We start from the raw sequence: 10,688 nt of genomic DNA, 5'->3' as shown, positions 1-10,688 counted from the left end.
TGTCAGGACCAGCAATGATAACCCCTAGCAAGGTGTCAGGACCAGCAATGATAACCCCTAGCAAGGTGTCAGGACCAGCAATGATAACCCCTAGCAAGGTGTCAGGACCAGCAATGATAACCCCTGGCAAGGTGTCAGAACCAGCAATGATAACCCCTAGCAAGGTGTCAGGACCAGCAATGATAACCCCTAGCAAGGTGTCAGGACCAGCAATGATAACCCCTAGCAAGGTGTCAGAACCAGCAATGATAACCCCTAGCAAGGTGTCAGGACCAGCAATGATAACCCCTAGCAAGGTGTCAGGACCAGCAATGATAACCCCTAGCAAGGTGTCAGGACCAGCAATGATAACCCCTAGCAAGGTGTCAGGACCAGCAATGATAACCCCTAGTAAGGTGTCAGGACCAGCAATGATAACCCCTAGCAAGGTGTCAGGACCAGCAATGATAACCATTAGCAAGGTGTCAGGACCAGCAATGATAACCCCTAGCAAGGTGTCAGGACCAGCAATGATAACCCCTAGCAAGGTGTCAGGACCAGCAATGATAACCCCTGGCAAGGTGTCAGGACCAGCAATGATAACCCCTGGCAAGGTGTCAGGACCAGCAATGATAACCCCTGGCAAGGTGTCAGGACCAGCAATGATAACCCCTGGCAAGGTGTCAGGACCAGCAATGATAACCCCTAGCACGGTGTCAGGACCAGCAATGATAACCCCTAACAAGGTGTCAGGACCAGCAATAACCTCAAGTCAATGGGGTAGTGGGGTAGTTAAAGCGGGGGTCCACCCTAAAAAAAAAAAAAATTGCATCAAAATGCTCCTAAAAATGTGAAAAAAAAATTGAAAAAAAATTTTACTTACCAGAAATGGCTGTTGCTAGGCAGATCGTCCTAATCTGCCACTTCCTATACCGCGGTGATCTTCAGTCTTCTGCTCCTCACGTTTCTTCTGGGGAAGGTGGCGCGGTGTGTTCTAGGAACTGTGTGTGTCCCAGAACACAGCCGTCCATTCACAAAGCGCCGCGCGACTTGCGCATGCGCAGTAGGAAATTGGCAGTGAAGCCGCAAGTCTCCACTGCCCGTTTTCCTTACTTTGAATGGCGGCGCTGAGACCCGATCCGATGGACGAATCGGCCTCGGGCGGCCGACATCGCGGGTACCCTGGACAGGTAAGTATGCTTATTAAAAGTCAGCAGCTACAGTGTTTGTAGCTGCTGACTTTTAAAATGTTTTTTTTTTTTTTAACCGGACCTCCTCTTTAACCGCTTGGCATCCGCGCTATAGCCGAATGACGGCTACAGCGCGGACCTACATTCCCGGGAGGACGTCATATGACGTCCTCCCCTGTGCACGCTCCCTGCGCGCGCCCAGCAGGGCGCGCGCCGGGCGCGTTGTGATCACCGAGTCACTGAGACTCGGCTGATCACCGATCTGTGTAAGGGGCCGGTCCTGGCCCCTTACCATGTGATCAGCTGTCAGCCAATGACAGCTGATCACATGATGTAAACAAAAGATCGGTAATCGGTTTTTTTTTTTACTCACGCTGACAGCGCGAGTAGAAAAAAAAGCCGATCACCGGATCGGATGTGAGGGACATCGGTCCCTTAGTGGAAGAGGCACATCTGCCTCATCAGTGCCCAATAAAAGTGCCACCTAATAGTGCCCACAGTGCCACCTAACAGTGCCCACAGTGCCACCTAACAGTGCCCACAGTGCCACCTAACAGTGCCCACAGTGCCACCTAACAGTGCCCACAAGTACCACCTATCAGTGCCCACAAGTACCACCTATCAATGCCCACCTGTAGTGCCAATCAGTGCCACCTGCCAGTGCTGCCCATCACTGCCACCCATCAGTGCCCATCACTGCCACCCATCAGTGCCCATCACTGCCGCCCATCAGTGCCCATCACTGCCGCCTCATCAGCGTACATCAATGAAGGAGAAAAATTACCCGTTTAAAATTTTTTAAAACAAAATATAAAAAAATAAACTTTTTTTTTAAAAAAAATTCAGTTTTTTACATTTTTTTAATAAAAAGTAAAAACCGCAGAGGTGATCAAATACCACCAAAAGAAAGCTCTATTTGTGGTGAAAAAATGATAAAAATTTCATTTGGGTACAGTGTAGTATGACCACGCAATTGTCATTCAAAGTGCGTCAGCGCCGAAAGCTGAAAATTGGTCTGGATAGGAGGGGGGTTTAAGTGCCCGGTAAGCAAGTGGTTAAGTATAGTAATTTAAGGGCCACAATATGAAGGTCATGTAGAGATAACACCTAACAGTGGGAGTGGCTTAAGAGGAACAGGTTACATAGAATCTGATAAATGTGCACAGACTCAAGCACTTAGCGGTAATTCATCCAAAAAATGATAAAAAAATGGAGAAAGCAGCAGACTGCATAAAGTGTGAATATACAAACACTTTGAGAAATAGCTAAATATTAACCACCTCAATCCAGTGCACTTTCACCCCCTTCCTGCCCAGGCCATTTTTCAGCTTTCAGCGCTGTCACATTTTGAATGACAATTGCGCGGTCATACAACACTGTACCCAAATGAAATTGTTATCATTTTTTCCCCCACAAATAGAGCTTTCTTTTAGTGGTATTTGATCGCCTCTGCGGTTTTTATTTTTTTGCGCTATAAACAAAAGAATAGTGACAAGTTTGAAAAAAAACGCATTATTTTTTACTTTTTGCTATAATAATGATCCAATTTTTTTATTTTTTTTTAAACACATTTTTTCCTCAGTTTAGGCTGATAGGTATTCTTCTACATATTTTTGGTAAAAAAAAAATGGCAATAAGCGTATATTGATTGGTTTGCGCAAAAGTTATAGCGTCTACAAAATAGGGGATAGATTTATGGCATTTTTATTTTTTTTTACTAGTAATGGCGGCGATCTGCGATTTTTATCGTGACTGCGATATTGCGGCGATCATATCGGACACTTTTGACACATTTTTGGGACCATTCACATTTATACAGCGATCCGTTCTATAAAAATGCACTGATTACTGTTTAAATGTGACTGGCAGTGAAGGGGTTAACACTAGGGGGTGATTGAGGGGTTAATTATGTTTCCTAGGGAGTGTTTCTAACTGTAGGGGGGGGACTCACAAGGGGAAGAGACCGATCGGTGTTCCTCTCCTCTGACAGGACGTGGATCTGTGTGTTTACACACACAGATCCACGGTCTTGCTGTGTTACCGGGCAATTGCGGGTGCCCGGCAGACATCGCGGCCGCCGGGCACGTGCATCGGGTCCCAAGTGACACGGCGGTGGGCCCTGGTGGGCTGGGAAGGTCAGGGCGTCATATGACGCCCTCCCAGAACGAGAGCCACGCCGCCTGGCTGTCATATGACAGCCGGTGGGCGGCAAGCGGTTAAATAGATGTGCTGATTTCATGCTGTGCAAAATGAATTAATAAAAGTGCTGAGTGCAAACAACGTGATACATACATAACTAGCATAAGGGAATATAGTTGAACCATCAGATAAAATTCATTCATGCATTACAAACAAACGTTGATCTCCTGACAGACACTAGCTGCCATTTCATTGTTCCTCCTCCAAAAATAAAGTGAAGGGGGCAGTAAAACCCTTCAGTTGAGATAAAGCAGGCAGAGAGGAGGCAATACAACACCTTCTCGCTACCTGTCTAATGTGCTCTGAAGAGCAATTCAAATGCTCGCACCAATCAGGTGCGAGCGCGCGGCGAGAGGGCGTTAACTTAGTGCGTCACTCTGAGGTAGGTTCAGTCTGCAGTCAGTCAGCTAGAGGAGCCGCATCATTCGCCTGTTCTCCGTCACGCCCACCTTGATGTCTTCCTAAAGCAACACCTTTGACTGGTAAGAGGGCGGAGATTGTAACTAGGGGATTTACAGAGATAGGGGGCGGGCATTTACTGAAGCCGAGTCGGACATCTTTAATAAAGGATCGTAGGAAACTTATCATGGGCGGATCTAGGCTGGTTGTGCCCCCCCCCCCACCCATCCCAGATTGTAATTGCACCTCCCACCCATAGCCCTTCTCCACTCCTGACGCGGCGGAGGCGGATTTTAATTCTACGCCGGTGTTGGGATAAAGGTGCCAATAGACATCTCAGAACAGGGGCGGAGTCGTGTAAGAGTGAGAGACGCCCCAAGGTGTTGTCATGGTTACAGACGCCAGGTGTTTGCCGTGATGGGAGGGGGTGGGCTTTCCTCTCCTCCCCTTCGCTCTCTGCTGACCTCTAGTCTCCGCCCCCAGTCATGCAATACATTGAATGGGCGGCGCGGGCTTAAGGAGCCCCCCAGCTGTCCAAATTTAAGTCCCGCCCATTAGTATCTGACGGACTACAAAAGCCAGCTGTACCGGCCAATCACAGGCCACTCAGCACGGCTCTTCAGACAAAAGCCCCACCCCTAGTGCCGGTCCTGGTCCTCATCCTGCAGCGCATCGATGAGAAGCACAAAGTCGTCAGCGGCAGCCGCTATCACTACTTTGTGCCAGCAAGAGAATATGGGGGAGGAGCCAGGGACCTGCAAAACACAGGCCACGCCTATCAGACAGCGGCATGGCCGCTAGCTTAGAATCAACAGAAATGAAGTGGCGGAGCCTGCTATGGAGACCGCCAATCAGGTGCGAGCGCGCGGCGAGAGGGCGTTTACTTAGTGCGTCACTCTGAGGTAGGTTCAGTCTGCAGTCAGTCAGCTAGAGGAGCCGCATCATTCGCCTGTTCTCCGTCACGCCCACCTTGATGTCTTCCTAAAGCAACACCTTTGACTGGTAAGAGGGCGGAGATTGTAACTAGGGGATTTACAGAGATAGGGGGCGGGGATTTACTGAAGCCGAGTCGGACATCTTTAATAGAGGATCGAAGGAAACTTATCATGGGCGGATCTAGGCTGGCTGTGCGCCCCCCCCCCATCCCAGATTGTAATTGCACCTCCCACCCATAGCCCTTCTCCACTCCTGACGCGGCGGAGGCTGATTTTAATTCTACGCCGGTGTTGGGATAAAGGTGACAATAGACATCTCAGAACAGGGGCGGAGTCGTGTAAGAGTGAGAGACGCCCCAAGGTGTTGTCATGGTTACAGACGCCAGGTGTTTGCCGTGATGGGAGGGGGTGGGCTCTCCTCTCCTCCCCTTCGCTCTCTGCTGACCTCTAGTCTCCGCCCCCCAGTCATGCAATACATTGAATGGGCGGCGCGGGCTTAAGGAGCCCCCCAGCTGTCCAAATTTAAGTCCCGCCCATTAGTATCTGACAGACTACAGAAGCCGGCTGTACCGGCCAATCACAGGCCACTCAGCACGGCTCCTCAGGCACAGGCGCCACCCCCGCCCCTAGTTCCGGTCCTGGTCCTCTTTCTGCATCGATGAAAAGCACAAAGTCGTCAGCCACTATCACTACTTTGTGCCAGCCAGAGAATGTGGGGAGGAGCAAAACACAGGCCACGCCTATCAGACAGCGGCAGGGCCGCGAGCTGATAGCAGAAATGAAGTGGCGGAGCCTGCTATGGAGACCGCCAATCAGATGCAAGCGCGCGGCGAGAGGGCGTTAACTTAGTGCGTCACTCTGAGGGAGGTTCAGTCAGCGATTAGCCAGCTAGAGGAGCGGACTGATTCGCCTGTTCTCCGTCACGCCCACCTTGATGTCTCCCTAAAGGAACGCCTTTGGCTGGTAAGAGGGCGGAGATTGTAATTAGGGGATTAGAGAGATAGGGGGCGGGCATTTACTGAAGCCGAGTCCGACATTTTTAATAAAGGATCGGAGGAAAGTGAGTCACCATGGGCGGATCTAGGCAGGCTGTACCCCCCATCCCAGATTTTAATTCTACGCCGGTGTTGGGATAAAGGTGCCAATAGATATCTCAGAACAGGGGCGGAGTCGTGTAAGAGTGAGAGACGCCCCAAGGTGTTGTCATGGTTACAGATGCCAGGTGTTTGCCATGGTGGGAGGGGGTGGGCTCTCCTCTCCAGCTCCTCCCCTTCGCTCTCTGCTGACTTCTAGTCTCCGCCCCCCAGCCATGCGGTACATTGGATGGGCGGTGCGGGCTCAAGGAGCAGCCCAGCTGTCTTGGACATGCGACCCCGCCACCAATTTCAACTCCCGTCCATTACAATCTGACAGACTGCAGAAGCCGGCTGTACCGGCCAATCAGCGCCGCGCGGCTGCTCAGGCACAGCATGCGGGTTACCTAGCAACCCAATGTCAACACTGCGGAGCGCACGCAGCCATCCCCATGGTCAACCTTCGCGCGCCCGCCTCCTCGATGAGGATTGGCCCGCCCCTTTATTTACCACGTCACACGGCTCTCGTCTCAGAGGAGGGGAGAGCCGATGTTCTGTCAATTTCTCCAACCCATCACAACCACGTGCCCTCCTCCATAAGGCAGGATTTGTGATTTGGTAGAGACTGTGATTGGGTAGTTCTGCCTGAACACCAACTCACTGATGTCCAGTTTAATTTTATTATTAGCTGCATTAAATAAACTATGTGCAGCACGTTTAAAAAATAAATAAATAAATAATGTGTGATGGAGGAGGAGAATTCCCGGAAATGATTGTGTGACTTCCGATGGGGACACCCGATTTAAGGGGGGACTCTGATGGGGACACCCGATTTAAGGGGGGACTCTGATGGGGACACCCAATTTAAGGGGGAACTCTGATAAGAACACCTGATTTAAGGGAGATCTCTGATGGGGAGTACCTGATTTAAGGGGGGACTCTGATAAGAACACCTGATTTAAGGGGGGAACTCTGATGGGGACCCCTGAAATAAAAGACACAAGTTGTGTTCTGACACTTGCCGCCCTGTGACATATCCGTACCTCACTAGGCTTTATCTTGTTATACCAGGATGATGCTTACAACTGCAGACATCACCCCGGCACCATTTTTTTAGAGCAGACAGTCAGCTTTCTTGTAGAAGTAATCCTAGTGGCTAATTTGCCGCTGGACTGCTTTTACAAGCAGCAAGAGGGGATGTCTCCTGCCGCTTTCTGTGGCTGTATTGGGATCTCCCATTCCACTGGAAGTCCTGATCAACCAGCTGGCGCTTCTGCCAGCTGATCACAGAGCCCAGAAAAGACCCGATCAGCTTTGTTGGGCTCTATAATATAGTAACCCAGAAGTGATAATGATCTTGGTGTGATCAAATGCTTCTAAGTGCAGAGGAGGGATTTGGGGTCTTATAGACCCCAGATCGCTCCATAAAGAGTACTTGTCACATGCCTATTGCTGTCACAGGAAGTACTTACATTGTTTTCGACAGCAGCAATAGTTAAAAAATGTGTTTTTTAAAGCGAGGACATTGTAAAAAAAAAAAAAAAATATATATATATTAAAGTAAAGTGCCCTTGTGCAAAGGTGAATGCACGCGTTGCTCCCACACGTGTAAGGTGAAACGGCAAAGGTCAGATCATGGGCAGTCATTCTAGAAGCAGACCTTCTGTGTAAATCTAAAGTGGAAACCTGTGAAGGCTTTTAAAGCGTCACCTATGGATAGTAAAATTGACATTGTTTGTTGCCGTTGCACGGTCGTGCGTAGTTTTAAAGCGTGACATGTTTGGCTCAGAGTAACATCCTTTATTTTTCACCAAAAATTGGGTTATGTATTTTTTTTTTTTGCCTTAAAATGTAAAACAGTGTGTTTTTTTTTCCCCAAAAAGTGTTTGAAAAACTGCTGTGCAATTACCGTGTCACATAACAAACTTGCAAAACCCACCATTTTATTCTCTAGGGCTTCTGCTTTATTTATATATGTGTCAGAAAAAGACCAGGAGGTCAAGTGGTTAAAAAAATAAATATATATATATATATATATATATATATATATATATATATATATATATATATATATATATATATATATATATATATATACACACACATACACAGTATCTCACAACAGTGAGTGCACCCATCACATTTTTGTAAATATAAAAAAAAAATGTAAAAAAAGAAAAAAAATTGCAATAAGCGTATATTGATTGGTTTGCGCAAAAGTTATAGCGTCTACAAAATAGGGGATAGATTTATAGCATTTTTTTTTTTTTTTTTTACTAGTAATGGCGGAGATCTGCAATTTTTATTGTAACTGTGACATTATGGCGGACACGTCGGACAATTTTGACACATTTTTGGGACCATTGGCAGTAATACAGCGATCAGTGCGATTAAAAATGCATTGATTACTGTAAAAATGTCACTGGCAGTGAAGGGGTTAAGTGTGTCCTAGGGAGTGATTCTAACTGTGGGGGATGGGGACTGTGCAGGGAAGATAGCAGATCGTCTGTTCATACTCTGTATGAACAGTCGATCTGTCACTGCCCCCTTTTCATTATTCACACATATATATTGTGTATGTAATATTTTGTCATTATTATTTTAATAGACGTTGTAGGTACTAAAAAGTAGCACTACAACATATTATAAAAATTAAACTGGTTGGTGTGGAACACGCTGAGGCAGCACAGGAGATTTTCATTACACACATTAGCAAATCATTGCTTTTTTAATGTAGATTTTACACAGCGTCCCAACTTTTTGGAATTGAGGTTGTGTTATTATTATGATCTATGCTGCTTTCTATCTTCAGCATGTTATATTGAAGCCCCACTCAGGAGTAAAACAACCTTTTTACCCCATCCCCCTCCCCCCCTTTCCAAACCGGTGCTGACTGTCTATTTTCCCTCTTACCCAGTGAAGACGGCAATACTCACCTAAGTCCCCCATCCAGGTCCCTTATTACTACCAGTTGTGTGCAGGACCGCTAATCCAGCATTGCCATGGTGCCCTGTGCCCTCCAATCCCCTACCTTCCCCCTCTCATGATCTTGGTCATCTTCTAACTCCTGAGAGGACCCAGCCGACGGTCATACTGTTTGTCCATATCACTGCCCATCAAAGGACACCAAGCAGAATAGGATTAGGAGAAGACTCTGGGCTGCGGCCTATTATGTAAAAATGGGCATTTAGATGGGTTTTTTTTTCCAACAATCACATAGATGGTGGTAGGTGGCCGGGTGACATTGATCCCGGAGTGGCCTTTTAAAGCAGACCTTCACTTTTAAGTGAAGTGCCGCTTTATCCACCTCCCCACCCTAAACACTTTGAAATGTGTTTTGTTTTCTTATTTCAGGGAGCCACTACCTTTTTGGACAGGTACCCCCTTCCCACTTCCTCATATCTCACATGGGCAAGAATGACATTGCTCACCCCGCCCCCTTCTCTGCCCCCAGCCTTCTAGGATATGTCACACATGCAAGGAGCCTGCAGAACCAGTCTTATTTCACTGCACAATCTCATGCATGCACAGCGGGGTGCCGGTTGAGATTGTTCAGGAAGTCACAGTAGACTCCCAAATCCCAAGATGGAGGTGCTGGGGACCCAAAGAAGTGCGAAGAACCGTCTGCTGAATGATAGCAGGGACTGGTCAGTACCTCCATTTTAAAAGGTCAACAGTTGCAATATTTGTTGCAGGGGATCATTTATTTTTTATTTATTTTTTTTTTTAGAAGTGAAGTTCCACTTTAAAGAAAGGAAATAAAAAAGTGTAAATTTTTTTTTTTAAGTGAAAAAAATTGTAAAATCACCCCATTGCAAACATTCAGCGTAGGATGCATTTATGTGAAGTATCACTGTGACCGTCGGTGTGAGAGCAATTTAAAGTTCCACTTTAAAGAAAGGAAATAAAAAAGTGTAAATTTTTTTTTTTAAGTGAAAAAAATTGTAAAATCACCCCATTGCAAACATTCTGCGTAGGATGCATTTATGTGAAGTATCACTGTGACCGTCGGTGTGAGAGCAATAATTTCGGGGTCAAAATTCATGGATAGTTAATATAATAATTTTCCAACGGTATATTCTTCCTTCCTTAGAAAGTCAAAGTCAAGTCCTGTATCAAAGATGGTGATGTCGGGACCGGTGGCGGTATTTAGAACTGGCTGCGGGAAGCTCTGGATCCTGGACATGCTACTGATTTGTAAAATATGTATTTATAGTATTTGTATCTGCTGATTTTTTTTTTTTTTTTTTTTTTTTTTTACAGAAAACCCAACTGAAGTTCCTGTTTTGGTGTCATAACCTGGTCCTCCTATCTCTGCTCATGTCCAGACTAAGGATGGGCTCAGCCATGTTCGGATATGAATCTGAACTCGCCTGGGTTATCTCACCGGGAAGCTCTGACTTCTTGTAAGGGCAGGGGGGACTGATGTGAATTGGTGTAATATTTCTCTAGCTGGGAGCAGGACTGTCAGTGCTCTTTGGACTGAAGGGACCATCTGGTGTAGAGAGAGACTGTCACTGTAACTCAGGAGGGGACGTGTCATATCGGTGAGGTGTCATTATCATCTGTGCTGCTGCACACTGCTGTCAGTGTCACTATGAGAGTCAATTTCACGTGTGTGTAAATCGATTGTATTTACTATCGTAAATAAAAAAAAAGATATATATATTTTTTGCCTTAATATCTACCTTTAAATCACACCGCTAATTGCATATTTTACTTGTTTGTAGCCTAAATAGTAAAATGTGCGCTTAAAACTGTGATTTTGTAACTTTTGGAAATGCCAGTAAATTTTGGGTGTTGTGTCAGTAAATTTCAATCTGGTAGGTTGGCAACACTTCCTCTTAACATGCCCTGGCAACAGTCCAACAGCTGTCAGTCCTCAGGCTGAGTGTGCCAACCTTTACCAACCC

General features: G+C 46.6%; 1 long non-coding RNA gene across 1 annotated transcript; it reads left to right on the top strand.

Annotated features, from left to right (window-relative positions):
• The first annotated feature begins 4,944 nt into the window (after nucleotides 1–4,944).
• On the top strand, nucleotides 4,945–10,441 carry LOC141139360 (uncharacterized). Its single transcript, XR_012243752.1, has 2 exons — nucleotides 4,945–5,665; nucleotides 10,039–10,441. It is a non-coding gene; the product is annotated as an uncharacterized lncRNA (long non-coding RNA).
• The last annotated feature ends 247 nt before the right edge of the window (nucleotides 10,442–10,688 follow it).

This window comes from Aquarana catesbeiana, linkage group LG04 (genome assembly GCF_042186555.1).
Source record: "Aquarana catesbeiana isolate 2022-GZ linkage group LG04, ASM4218655v1, whole genome shotgun sequence".
NCBI classification, from domain to species: Eukaryota; Metazoa; Chordata; class Amphibia; order Anura; family Ranidae; genus Aquarana; species Aquarana catesbeiana.
This window is presented reverse-complemented; position numbering and strand designations above follow the sequence as displayed.